We start from the raw sequence: 15,163 nt of genomic DNA, 5'->3' as shown, positions 1-15,163 counted from the left end.
ATGGTCTCACCGAATGGCGATGAATAATAAGCCAGTGTCTTCAATTATTTTGTATGTTATCAGAAAGTCTTTGTTGCTTTCTGTGTCTTTGCATTGTCATTCTCTGCTATGCTGACATTTAAAATTGAATCTTGAAGATTTTCTCATGTCGTTTTAGGTGCGAATGTATCAGGTACAATATACCGTAATAGGTATCAGGTGACATATAATAAAAAGCGAGAGGTCAAACAAACACATGACAGAGGAAACCACACACTCTCACTTACTCACTTTTTAACATGCTGTCAAGTTAACGATAGAATTCCAAAATAAAGCTAGTGGACAAATATTTTGCATATTGTAATACATTATGGGACTGGGTCTGTTATTAAAGTTGTAAAACGGCTGCAGTTCAGTTAGGATTAGGCATAAAAACCACTAGGAAAACAAAACAGCAAAAATGAGTTTACTAACGTTGCACGTCATGTAACTTATGTGATACATTAATATATGGTCTGGCCAGTGGCCCTTCACATATCAAATGTATGACGCTGTGTTTAGCCCACCATCTGTGGAAGGGCCTGTCTAGTATAGCACTATAAACAGCAAGAAAAGTCCAAGTTAGGCTGTGGCTGGTCTTAAGTTACATACATACATATGTGTGTGTGTGTGGGTGGGTATGTGGGTGTGTGTTGGTGTGTGGTGATGTAAATAAGACAACAAAGGCCACATGATGAAAGTCACTGGATCTCATCTTTCCCTGAACTTCTAAAACTCATAAAGTGTACAAGAGGTTAAATGGGAAGCTGTGTTCTATTTTCTCTTCTGTTTTAAACATATTTTGCCACAGTGGCTACTTCTGTGTAATTATTTTTGCTTGGTTTTAATATGTTCTTCCTCTTTCACCTTCTCTCAGTGTTTACACCGCTCTTCACATCTCCTCTCCCTTTTTATTTCCTTTTTCTCATTTCCTTTTTTGTCCTTTAACCTTGTACCTGCCTTTACTCTGTATTCTTCCCTTCCTCCACTTTCATTGCTTCCCAGAAGTATGCCTGTCTTCATTTTCATCCATTCCACTCTTCCACTCTTTGCACCCTCATTTCTTTTCCTGACCTCTAATTTCCTTTGACTTACCCCTTATTCCTTCCTTTTCCCTCCCCTCCTTATCCTTATCCTCCTTATGTCCTCTTTTCTTCTCTTTTATTGTTTCCTTTTCTTTTCTCTTTCCTCCTTTTATTTTTCATTTCCTTCTTACCTTCATTTCCTCCTTTCCTCTCCTCATTTTGCCTCCTCTCATTTTCCCACCCTATTCCCACCCCTCATTTTCTTCTGTATCCCATCCCTCTCTTCTTCTCCCTTTATATCCGCTTCTCTCCTCTCTTATCCCCCCTGTCAACCATTAATTTCTCCTCTTACCCCGTTTTTCCTCTCTCCTATTTTTCATTTCCTCCCCTCTCCTTGTCTCTCGTCTCCTTTCATTTCCTCTCCTGTCTTCTACTTTCCTCCCCTCTCTTCACCCACTGTCAGCTCTCTGCTCATGTTCATTTCACCTCCTTCTCTTTCCTCACCCCTCCTCACTCTTCATCCCCTTGTATTCTGCCGAGCAGCGTTGCAGTGAAGGGCAATGATCTCATTCAGGCACGTCTTGGGAAAAACACACGCTGAGCACTGACAGGCACTCGTACAGGGCCACCGGGCAGCCGGGGGATCCTCACGAGGGGGGCGGGGAGATGAGGGAGGAGAAAAACAAGGTGTGAGTGAATGGCAGGAGAGAGGGGTGAAATAAAAGGGGACAGAGCGGCTTCTTTCAATGTCACCCTGTAATCCAAGATGCTTCATCACTTCCTCTCTTTTGTTACCCTGTCCCTCCGCCCCTCCAGTATTTTCCTTCCTCTCTTCAGCTCTCCTCATTGCTCATCCCTCATTCCCTGCCTCTTAATATTCTGTCTCACATACAGGTAAAAGCATTTCTTGTTGCAGGAACGATACTATCACATTTATAAATTTGATTGTTGAGTGGGATTTGAGAGTGAAACAGAGAGTGACTGTGTGAATTTAAATATTGCGATTGTCACAGTTGAGGGCAGCTGCCACTGTAAATTAAGTTGGAGCTCAAGAGGAGTCAGCTCAGTAAACCCTCAATAGTTTGATTTTGCCTGCTTTCCCTGTAACTCTGCACTAAGCTAATTGGTTAGTTATAGCAATAAATTGCGCAGTAGGCAGAGACAGGCTGAACTAGAGTGTGTCATTAAGTCTTTAATTGCACTGAACGGTTGGATGATGAGCTGAAGCTTTCTGTCCAGCGTGATGAAAAGGAAGGATGACAGCGAAAATGAAAGCCACCTGTGCAGAACATTGGCAGTGACTGTAAAACAGGGATGAATACAGTGGCAGAGAAAAACCGAAAGCAACTTAAAGCTGCACCATGCAGTCTAGATTTCAATGTTACACAACAAGTAGTTCGCACCAAGAATAGGTGGCGTTATTACACGGCTGGAGGCTGCTTAGCTTCCAAAATTATTGCGGAGAAAAAAAAATTAAAAAATTAACCTTCTCCAAAGTTATTTTATTTCTGCAGCCTAATTTTGTGTATTTATTGTGAGTTTTGTCCTCTTTTCCGGTTAGTGAGGCTACAGGAAACGCCCTCTTCATTCACATGAGACTGTGATCCTCATAACTGCTAAAGACAAACTGACCTTAGATTGAACGAGTGTTAATCTGTGTGAAGAATGGTAATAAAAAATCTGATTAGAATAGAATAGATTTTCTTATTTGTTGGTTTCTGTTGGGTTAAGCCAACAGAGTGAGGTCGGACTGTCTTCTGAACTATAACAAACAATTGTCGATCTCGGAGTTTTGTCATGGCAGTTGAAAAACTTAAGGCCAGCAAATATGGATTTATTGAATGAATATAGGATGGATATTTAGTTAGATAAAACGATGACGTGAATTAGTTGGGTTAGAGTCGCAAAGGTAAAGCACCAACAGAACCACAACTTCTCTTAACAAAAGAGGAAAAGGGTTCTTTTGAGTCTTACGTGGGCTGAAAATCTAAATAGTTTTAATAATTATGCCCTTTCCCTTGGCTTTTAATAGAAAGTGCCATGAAAAAAATGTGATTCAGAAATCATTCTGAGCAATGAGAAGTACTCTTACCAAGTACCCATATGCCATTAGTGCATCATTCTCAAAATATTGTACGAGCAATGAACTGTGGGACTGCAGTATCCAGTAATGTTTCATAACGGATTGTGCTGACTGGCTGGTGGTAAAGGTGGGAGGAAAAGAAACAAATATGTTCCCTTCCTAAGCATTTAGAGAATTCAAACATCACTTATCACTGCTGACACTTGGGACAATACTTAGTTAGAAACCTTCCCAACTGACATTTTTGAATGCATGCAGGAATGAATCCATGTAAAATACCAATTTATCTACCCTCAGCCAGAGTGAGGCAGTTATTTAGATAGTCATCCCTCCAACAAAAGTTCTTCAACAAAAACACTTTCATGCTGATATAAATTCAGTTCCTCAGCAAAAATTACTGAAAAACCCCAGTTTACAGTGACATCCTTGAATAAATCTCAAAGTTTCTGGCCTCGTGCTGTTTTTTTCATATGCCATAACCTTTTGAGACAGTAATGACTCTAAGTGGTAATGGCATTTGTCCCACAAAATGTGAAACATTTGGGAGAATGAGACACACTATGATGTATTTTGCAGCGCAGTCGGCATGCACGCTCTCTGTGTATTATTTATCACTTGCTCCGAAGTCTTTTCTGTATGCATATCAATGAGAAATATTCAACTACTCATAAGGTCTATAAAGTCATCTTTAATTTTAAAACATGTTATACTGATAAAAAGTTACTCAGCAAAGTCACCAGCTGCAATGTAATCCTTCTATATGTTCATATAAAGTTTTGCATTATGATCACTATATATATATATATATATATAATATTCATATAAGAATAATGTATCAAATGACAAAACAAAAACAATGAAAATGTAAAAGGTATCAATCTTAGTGAGGAAACTACAGAGATTTATTAACCCAGTATGCAGTGCTTGACTTGGCTTTAAGGATCTTTATAGGGAATTTTGTTGTCTAGCTGCTCCACAGCTTGACAGTGAGAGTATTTTACTCACATTTACACCTAAATGTAGATATGTGTGAATGGACGGAAGGTCATTTACAAGCATAGTGTGAAAGAATAATTACAGCTGAATTTTGATCTCTAATAATTGTTCAAAAACTACAAGCTCCACATTCACACCACTGTACCATCAGTATGATAGGTTTATCAATCATACTCAACCCAAGTGATCACAGTTGATGAGAAGATAGCAGCTCTAGAATGAAGCTTTTACTATCTCACACACATAACTCTTACTCTACAGATATTTCTCAGTCTGAATGAAACTGAATTTCAAAGCGTCTTTTTCCACATTCACAACATGACAACAATGATAACCTCAAGTCCAGGGTGACGGTTTGTCTGGTGCAATGGAGGAGTTCTGCACCACAACTTGACAGCACAGTTGTTTGGAGGGTGAGATGATGGATCGCCGTCTCTCAAGGTTCTGCTTTTGAAAGCCACATCACCAATAAACATGGTTATGGACGCCTACGCAAGGTCCTCAGCAACCAAAGCAGAGAGGCTGGTGATGTCTGGACAAACAACTGATCTGATCACTTGCAAACAAAGCCATAGAAGGAGACAGAGGGAAACGATCAGTCAGCAGGAGGCACACTGCGCACACAGAGGACGTTCAATTGAAGGAAATAAACCTGCCATGCCGGTTCAAGCCGCTCTGCAACTGGCCTCTTGAGCCATATTAAGACCCCTCAGGAGCACAATCATACTCAACCCAAGTGATCACAGCTGATGAGAAGATAGCAGCTCTAGAATGAAGCTTTTACTCTTTAATCCTGAGGGAGTGACATCAAAACTATGTGCATCAATGCTCCTTGATGATTTTCTGTGAATTTCCCTTGGCAATGAATATAGTATGTATCTATCTATCCGTCTATCTTCTAATCTCAAACTCCACTTTTGGTTTTGGAAATATCTGAACATAATCATACTGGATATGATTTACTTTAATGAGAGAGTCTTCAGGCTTCAGTTAGTGCCTCAACTGTTTATTTCTGCGATCACATCAGAGAAGAGTGTACAATTAAGACGCTCATTCTGAAAAATGGGACAACTGACAGTTACATCATATCTTCACACATTCGTAAATAAAGCTCCACAGAGAACAGTCATTTGTGTATGCTCTGGGCACCGTTTCAGTATATATGCTACAGTCTGTCTTTGGTAAATTAGCTCTCAGGCTGCTCTTACTGTGAACGTGTGATCAAGATTAAACCAGTCCGCTATGAAACAGGGGCAAGCCATTCATTATTGATGATCAAATTCCTCTGAAGATGCCCTAAATAGACTTGTGTGGCTGCATAACAAACGTGTAGCTTGTGAGCCGCTGATGCGACTCTCCTGTCATTAGCGGCTTTTATGAATGGTAGAAAACCTTGTAACACCTAGCTGCAGCTCAGCAACTCTCTGTGAAGCCGAAGGGAATTAGTAGTTTCAGCTTTGTTAGCCAGTAGCTTATTATTAGAATAATGTTTTTCGATCATTTGAATTAGCTGCTCATTACTTTTTGCTGATGCTAACAACATAGCATTCGTGCACATATGAAATTCACTTTTGCCTTCATGCTTGCTGCAGTAATGCTGAACTTTCTTTCTTTTCCGTTTCTGTGAAGAAATATTTATTTGAAAAAAATAAATCTTTGCTTTCCTTGCAGTTTTAACTCAGGTTAATTAAATATACTAACACATTGCTGCACTGTAAGCTTAGATTTTACTGTGTCCTTAAAAAAAACCCTGCTGCCTGCAGTGGGAGGATAGATGCATGAAAGTGGGAGTTCTCTACTGTTCTGTTACAAAGGCTTTCATGGCTAAGCTTAGAACTGACACAAAAGGTTTATACTGGTGTATTAGATTGCCCCCCGTGAGGGTAATGGTTTGACACTGTGGGAAATACATTTGCCCTGTCATGTATGCCCACTAAATATAAGGCAGCCAGCAGGCTTACAGCTGAGGACAATGACTGAAAAAGTGAGTTAGCCTGGCCCTGTCCAAATGTACACTTACCAGCGCTTCCATAGCTGGTTAGTTAACAAATAGTCTGACACATAACTCACCACGACATGGTGAGATACTATAAAGAGATAACTAGTTAGCTTTAAAGGTGGGTTTCCTTAACCAGGTTAGCAGTTCCGTTATTTAAGCTAACCAGTTGCTGGCAGTAGCCTTACATTTCTGAGATATGAGAGAAGTATCAATCTTCTAATCTAACTGTTCTCCAGATAGCAGTGTATTTCACAAAATGTCAAACTAATGCTTTAAATATAATAATATCACATGAGCATTGATGTACACTGGACATGCTGGCTTGGCTGCAGAATATACGAGGAACCATTTTTACTTAATTACTTTCATTTATTTTAATTTTCTGTTACAGGTACAGGGACTGTTACTGGAGGATACCTAGTTTAGTTTTGGGCAGCCGTGGCCTACAGGTTGGAGAACTGGCTTGTGATCGGAGGGTCACCGGTTCGATTCCTCCACCGGACGGGCAGGAAAAATCTGGGTGTGGTGGAGTGATTAATGTGAAAAAGGCCCCCCTCCAATTAGCCGGCTGATGTGCCCTTGAGCAAGGCACTTAACCCCCCCCCCCCCAAATTTGCTCCCCGGGTGCTTGATGCAGCCCACTGCTCCTGTGTGTGTTTCACTGCATGTCACATGACTGCTCATCGCAGAATCTCTTGTCTTTGTAAATATAGACAAAGTAACATCCATTCTGTCAGTTTGCAAAGTAAAATACTCCACAGTACACTAACACATGCTCAGTGCCTACAAGCATAGGCATATAGCTAGGAAATTAAACTGCATGTGAATTGTATTTGTTTCAAAGGAGAATTACATTTTCTCTTTCACGTATTGTTACCATATTAATTAACAACACCTTTATCTATCTAGTTACACTGCTAAATGCTACCAGAAATGCATCTAATGAGGCTAAGGCTAAATGATGTTCAAAATGACTTTAACATCAGGCTAACCAAAGCTATCATATATATGATGCTACCTTTAAGTACAGCCATTTTTGTTGTTTCAGACATAATCTTTTGGTCGATCAATTTTCACTTAGCAACCATGCTCACTGATAAAACTATACAGGCAACAGCTCTTCAGACTTAATAAATCATCAATCTAAAATTCATATCTCCCCAAAAATGACTAGCCATGTAGGCCTTACAGTGGAGAGTTACAGTGGATGTTACAGCAGTATTGGAATTTGTAGGATAACAAAAGAGTCTGCTCAAATGGTGAAAATAAAAAAGAATATAAACCAACCAAACGAAACACCAACCCAGATCTACCACTGCTTGATGCTTTCTGCTAATGCAAAACATGACAAATGTTTCAGAGGCGAGGTGTTGTGTTGCTCTACTTACCCTTCTGTTGGTCATTTAAACTGCCATATTCATATTCTGCCAGATAAAAACAGGAGACTGAACAGAGAACTCAGATGCTGCTGGCACTGAAACAACACAAACATTCAAACATTAACACCTTTGAAATAAAAGTCAGCGTTCATTACTCTAAAACCCTCTGCTGAAAATGGATGACCTAACCTCTGTGAAAACATCTTAAAGGCGTTCACTTCAAGTTGCTGATGTTTACTTTGAGTGAATGCTAGCAATATAAAGCCAGCAAGACAGCTTGCCAAGACATTTGTTATTTTTTCCTATTGTTTTTCAAAGATGATTATAATATATTAAAGCAGATGGAAGCTTTAACCCTTAAACTATCCTATGATTCTCTGCCCACTCACAGTAGAAGGCTTGTAACAGGGTATTTTGACTAATCACAGCAGAAAAAGCACAGGTGCAGCCAGTATCATTAATGACACACGCAAAACTGGTAAGCCAGTATGCACAGTCGTATCCCTGACATGATTTTGTCCAAGAGAACATATTCAGACTTCAAAGACTTAATAAATCATCAATCTAGAATTCATATTTCATATTTGTTACCTGGAGCTGAGCCAGTGAACCCGAGTGCGTGTCACAGAGAGCAAGGACACTGGAATAAGATAAAAGTTGAATATTACTGCAGGGCAGAAAGGATGCGATTGTGAAGTGGGGGTGAGCAGAGCAAAGTGGATGAGTGGATGTGTGGGGCTGTGCAGAGCATGGCAGAAGGTGGCTGAGCTGAGCAGAGAACCCAGAGTGTCTGAGGCTGAAATCACATCACACCATGTCCATGTCAGGGTGCTCCCCTTTGTTGAAGCAAAGGAGCCAGAAAATAAGTTGTATAAATCCCTTTTATTTGCTGCATTGATTTGTGTGTGTGTGTGTGTGATTTAGAGGAGCTTCAATGTTACTAATATGATTTTCTCCTAATATTTACTGTGTAAAGATAGTCTATTCAAACTGGCTGTAGTGACTGCAGTAAACACTTTTTCAGATCTGCCAAAAATTCAGTCCTAGTGTAACTCCTGCGAGCCACGTTCTTAGTGAAATTGCACTTTTGCTTTAGAGAAGGTCTGAAAAGCTTCTCTCATGAAAAAAAAAAACCCTCTTATTAACTTGGCAAGAGGCTTTTTAATGGTTTGGAACGAAAGCTTGAGCAGTGTGGTAAAAAGTAGAAAGCTTCATCTACACTGATCAACAGATTTCCTACCCCTTCTTCAATTTTATTAACTGTGAATTCATTACCTCTTAGTGGTTTCTTTCATCCTTTCATCCTTTCGTGACTTCTTTTATTCATGTGATGATCAATCGTGTTACATTGTGTTTGTGGTCAGCATGCTATTTACAGTATTTAAGTGGAGAGGTCAGAGTTAAATATGAACATGGTTGACTGTTAACAACTATTAAAAGTGCTGTGGTCATTCACATTTTCTTGGACAGCTCCAGTCACTTTTATCAAATTTCTGAACGAAAACAAAAGAGAGAACACATTAATTTAGGTACATTGGGAGGATCTGGGAGGAAACTGATCTTAAGAAACACTAATATTTCACATATGGTGATTAATCCGCTATTCATACATACTGCACCTTGCACAAAATACCTGCTTCTTTTTCTCTTTCTGAGCCAGACAGAACCTCTGTCACAGACTGGCTACCAATTGGATGCACACTGGGGTCGTCCTCTGAGGAGACAGAAACAAAGATTTCCAGTGTCATTAAAACACAACAACGTCATTTGTTCAAAACATTTAAGGTAATTTCATACCTCACAGCTCAGAGCCAGCAGTTTGTCAATATTCCTAATTTATTTTTATTTATTTACTTAAAAAATATAAAAAAGTTTGTTGGAACTGGGAGAATTTATGCATGCTCTGAAATGTAATGTTGATAAATGTATAAAAAGTGTTTCCGTACACAAACTCAAACTCTGAGAGGGAAATGTTAATGTATTCTAGAGTTCCTACAAGGGACCCGTGTAGTATCTGGAAATTAGTATGATTGATGTTTTCTTGGATTTTGGAGGCTAGAATGATGTTTTTCTGAGGCCCTTTAGTAAATATGCCCCAGGTCCATGTTTAGATAGGGGTCCCAAGTTTCAAAGGTATGTGTGATATAGGAAGGTGGTCTCTCTTCCCCTTCTCTTTGTGTTTTGGAAGGGTCATTGTCTAGATGAATATTCCCTTTTTCTTGTAAACAACCAATCTATAAAAGCAGAGGGCTAGAGATGAATCGAGAGTGTGCTTCTATTGGCATGAATCCACTCACATGCATGTAATTTATGCTGGGCTGCTTTGTAATAAACCTTTTAATGCAAGCAAGACGGTGTCAGCGGAGATCTCTTTCAACATCTTCACATCATCGTTATCCAATATACAACACCCACATGGAGAATCTGTGAACACAAAATACAGTGTAGCATAGCAGTACAGAATGAAGACCTAGACAGACACGACAGACATGGACTTGGACACATCATTCCTGGACAGCCTCACGTTCTCCACATTGGAAAATTAGTCTCTGTCTCTCAATCATTCTCTCTCTCACACACAACCACACACACAGCATGGAAATAAATGAAATAAATTTCAGTTGTATTATGATAACTGGGGATGTGAGTCAAAGCTTTCCAAAATTAAAGGGGCTAAGTTTACCCAAGGTCATGCTAAATTAACCAATCCCAGGGCTGTCATTTTTTCAAATGAATGTGGAATGACATGCAGTTAGTTTGAATTAATTCACAATTACATTACTTTCCCAAACCTTGGGAGATGTAGCAGTAAGAGGGGCTAATGGTCATTTTAGGTAGCAAGAAACTGTGAAATCTTGACTACAGAAGTGAAGACACTGAGGCTGATTTCAGAAAATGTAATTCATTGTTTAAGTGTCTAATTAGACAAAAAAAAAGACTTTCTGGTTGATCCCAAATTATGGAGTTCGGTGTGAAAACGACTGTCAGCTCATACCACTTACGTCCATATAACTTCCAATGAGAGGTCAGTCATAAAATGTATTCTCATAAAGCAGTTTTACAGTCAGCACTGCTCTGTGTGTGAGCTCTCAGACAGGATTTTATGGAGTTTCCACATGCAGTGGAGACCAAGGTGACATTTCTGCTCTTATCACCAACTTCTTGCTTTTATCACAGAGAGTGGCTCAGCCGAGAAACCTGACCAGTATTGGCTCTGCCAGGTGGTTTGGCAATAGGTGCCACTGTGTCACAGTGTGTGTGTGTGTGTGTGTGTGTGTGTGTGGAGAGAAGGAGGTGGACTAGGACTGAAGCCAGCAGGCAGAGAGAGAGGGTCAAAGGGTACTGAGATGTGGGAGGGCCAAATCTACAATTCACAAACACTCCAGATGCCACACAGGTGCTCTGTCTCATGCACACACACACACACAGAGAAAACTGTATTTTATATTACGCCCACACACACTGCTGCTGTTGAATCATAAATCTAACCTCATTGTTTAATGTGAGGATTGTTCACCAACTGGCAGGGTCAAACAGCTAAGAAGAAATTTTGATCAAAATACAAAAACAGTAAATGTCATTGACTTTTTTTATTCATGGGATGATCAGTCATGTTACATCTTGACTGTGTTCAGCGTGCTGGTTAATAATACAAAATGAGTAAAGTCTAGTATGGTTATTTACAAAGTGTTGAAAAATAAGAATGTTTGAGATGAATTTCAAGATCACACAAGCATAACCATCAGTGCTGCTCATCTATGTCACGTATGCACATATTTTAGCTATTCATGGGCAGTGGAACAAGCTGAAAACACAACGCTAATCACGTTATAAAGATGAAATGCAAAATATGTTAGTGAACGGACCAAGTGACAACCTCGTGGACCAAAAAATGAAACCAAGATGGAAAAGCTGCAGTTCCTCACGTGGTCACTTGAGGCTGGATCCAAAAGCCAATCAAGCGTAAGACCCTGTGTTAAAATGTTTTGGTCTCTATAGCTAATTATTCTGCTTAATGACAACTCTACAAGGAGTGAATTTTAATATAACTTGCTCGTTATTATGTTAGGGCTTGAAATCATGTATAATTAATGCCAAATAGACGCTGCAGTGGTGTATTGCTGCCCTCCAATGCGTGTTATTAATGACCTGGTTGACAAGCATTTCTGTTTTTTATTTAGTCTACTGTGCTGATACAGTTGATCAGTTTTCATTTTTGTTAAAGTAAAAACAGTTACTCCATGCAGGAATTACAACATGTTTACTGACTTATTTTGTACAAATGAAATGAAATTCATTTCATCGTTTTTTCGCACTGCTCATGACACTTAACCAGAAACACTGTGATTATTTCTAATGCACACCCAAGTGAATGTAACAGAACTAAACCTAAAACAAGTCACCATGCATCTATGAATCACAGAGTTGGTGAATGATGACCTTGTACAGCAGGGCAGTTTTGCCTCCAAGACGTTCGTATAACTGAAACTCCAATCTGCACCCACGCAAATACACATGCAGTGAATGGGCAAAATGACAAGCTGAAATAGTTTTTTTCAAAAAGCCAGCTTGCCTTGCCTCATTTACAGTTTTTCTTACCATTTGGATCATTTACATAGAAAGTGTAAAATGCACAGTTTATGTACTATTGAGCAGATGGCTAAGTATTTCTGGATTTTTATTTCCCTATAGCACAGTGCACAGCCTGCTAATGGCTAATTACATAAAGTATAATGGTTTATTAATGCTAAATAGTGAGGAAGAAGTTCTGAAGTATGAGATTATTCATTCTGGATTTTCCATAATCCTCTACTGAAGGATGCTGAAACAATTTAAAAAAAAAAAAAATCACTGGTTTCCATACTTTATCAAATAGCCACACAAAGTCACAAACAAGTAGGATCTGACTCTGGCGCCATAAAGCAATCTTACACCTATCTATCTCACGCCTACACAGTTCGGAGAAAACAAAACAGCGTGTGTGTGAACAATCTGCTCTCCATTCTCTGTACTGATGAGCTGTTTCACCCTCTGACGAAGCCCGTGCAGTCGGACTGACGCCAGATGTCCCAGAATAATGGGCCTTCCTTTGTGTATCTTTGTCTTTGAATAACGAAGCGATGCGAGGGGTTTCTACATCCACATCTCGGAGTGACCTGTGATTATGGATATGACGGTGGTGTGGCTTGATAAGGCTGGCAGCTGAGTCCCTGTAATCTTCAGTAATGAACATTCTCAAGATGATTATGGCTTTTATACAGCGGCTAACAGCACTTGTGTGCTGTCTGAAAAGTTTTTTATAACTGAATGAACAAATATAGGAACAAAACTAGCACAAATCAGACCATTAACTCACTGGTTTCTGCAAAGGTTGGCATGGCAACCAATCAAACTCATGGAAAGTAGCGACCACCAGATTGCTTGGCTGAAATTAGATGTACAAAAGAATACAAAACAAATCATGCATAAATATCATGGAGCATGCCAACACTTTTGCACAATATACTTTAGACTACAATAAATCTTTTTACTGTTTGAGCACATCCAGCATGTTTATTGGATCATATGCTGCATAATGACATGAACTGTATGTCTAATGAATGAGCCTTAAGCACACCATGTTTCATGAGTCAAGATAACACATTAGAAAAGTGTATATGTTTACTACATGATGCATAGGTCAGGTAGCATAGGGATAGCATCTGGTGCTGGGGATTGCCACCTACTCTGCTGTGTGCAGATGAGGGTTCAAATAACTATTCCATCCAAACATTTGTATATGCTCAGTTAAAGCTGTACTTATTATTTTTAAGGGATGCATGATAGACAATAATTGCTTGCTACTCATAGTCTACACTAAAAAGATAACCAATAATTTAATATTTTCTGTATTTTAAAAAGAAGTTCATAGACTGTAGTTTGTGTGTGACAAAAGGTTAGCAAAGCTCAGGTCTAGTGAGCAAAGACGGCCAATTTTATCTTCTGTAGGCCTAAAATGTTTCAAACAATTTTGTTTGTTTAACTTTTCCAAAAAAGTTCATGTTACATCAGACACAAGTTTGTGTTTTTTTGTTGACTTACTGATAGCTGCGAAGGCTTGGCAAAGTCCATATTCCATGGTTAACTGAGCCACAGATGTGTAAGGCCTGAGTGCAATCACGGTTGACTGACAGCACTGACTAGCCAACCTTTTTGAATAAATATATAATATTACATAGGCCTTATTTGTCTCTCATTATAAATACTGTTATGTTCTTTTCTTTCGGATAAAAATGATGCAAAGTTCCTAATTGGCAAGCTGCCCAAAACAACACATCAATTCACCCGTTCGAGCATGTCTCAGCACTCCTGGCCTCCCCAGGTGTGTTCAATCAGTGGCTGACGAGTCAGACCAGCCTCCTTGTCATTCTTTCCTGCGCTTGGCTACCATGACTGGAAAATTTTCTGCTTTCTTATTAAAGAAATGCTTAAAATTCAGTTAGCACACGAATGGTAACAAAGTAGGAAATAATACTGACTGATGGCTGTTTTACCTGCACACTGTCTAATGCTAACACTTTAGCAAACACTACCGGACGCCTCAGCACCATCTTAATGTTGGCTTATGGTGCGTTTGCACAGGACCCTAAATAGGCCGCTATACAGACAAAGGAAATCACCAGAAAGTGTGTTAGATAAAAATCCTCTTCAACCCTTCAAGCAATATTCAGGTTATAGATCAATAACACTCAGAGGCACGCTTGCATAATGTCATTTTGCCTAATCAGATACAGTGGATCCTGGGAAGGTTATTGATTACTGTGAGTATCAGGGGATTTATAAACACATGAATAGAGTACAATAAAATCAACAAGGCGTGACAACTTTCATGCACTGTTTGACAGGCAGTATTGTGGCTTAGCCTACACACAAATGGTCTGTTTGTGGGCTGGATTGGCTTTTTTTTCTCACCATAAAGCTATCAGATCTGCATCCAGTTCTGGGGAGAAATGTTTAAGAAATTTATTATGAAGACTTGAAATATCCAAGAAAATCAAGGATTCTGCGTGAGAAAGGCCTTCTGTTTGGCAAGATAATAAAGGAAAGGAAAAAATAAGTCAGTGAAGAGTTAATGCAACCTACTATGTATTTGTGTCTGCAGAAGAGGACACATGAGAAGGAAACATGTCTACAACAGCTTCCTCATGATCATCTGCTGTGAGTCAGTCCAGCTCAGCAGCTAAATGACTGTGGAGCGAGTCCATATGGTTTGCTCTTCCATCGGATCCATTTGAAACTGCTGCAGTTTCAGGCTTATTGGGCTGCTGCTCCTTATAAAGTACAGTGGGTCCTCAACTAACAAGAAGATTGGTGGTTTGATGAGCTACCACGCCAAAGTTTTTTCACACCTGCAATTTGCACATTTGTAACCACGTTTAAAATGCTATGCTCTCTTACTTTCATGCTAGCAACTGTGTGACATTTGACATTTGTTTTTTCAACATTAGTGTACTGCTGCTATGACATTTGATTCTCCCCTGAGGATAAATAAAGTGTCTATCTGTGTATCTATCTTTAGTCTATCTATCTTTCTTTAGTGCTCCAATAATGCACTGATTCAATAAATACCTTAAAATCAAGAGCATTGCACAATAGTCTTCTTTACTACAATGTAAATAACCTT

General features: G+C 39.3%; 1 long non-coding RNA gene across 1 annotated transcript; it reads right to left on the bottom strand.

Annotated features, from left to right (window-relative positions):
* Positions 1 to 9,152: 9,152 nt before the first annotated feature.
* On the bottom strand, positions 9,153 to 14,938 carry LOC124054119. The gene is made up of 3 exons (XR_006842317.1): positions 13,582 to 14,938; positions 9,798 to 9,924; positions 9,153 to 9,214 (listed from the first exon to the last, which is right to left on the bottom strand). It is a non-coding gene; the product is annotated as an uncharacterized LOC124054119 (long non-coding RNA).
* Between the last annotated feature and the right edge of the window lie 225 nt (positions 14,939 to 15,163).

Source organism: Scatophagus argus, chromosome 22 (genome assembly GCF_020382885.2).
Source record: "Scatophagus argus isolate fScaArg1 chromosome 22, fScaArg1.pri, whole genome shotgun sequence".
Taxonomy (NCBI): Eukaryota; Metazoa; Chordata; class Actinopteri; family Scatophagidae; genus Scatophagus; species Scatophagus argus.
This window is presented reverse-complemented; position numbering and strand designations above follow the sequence as displayed.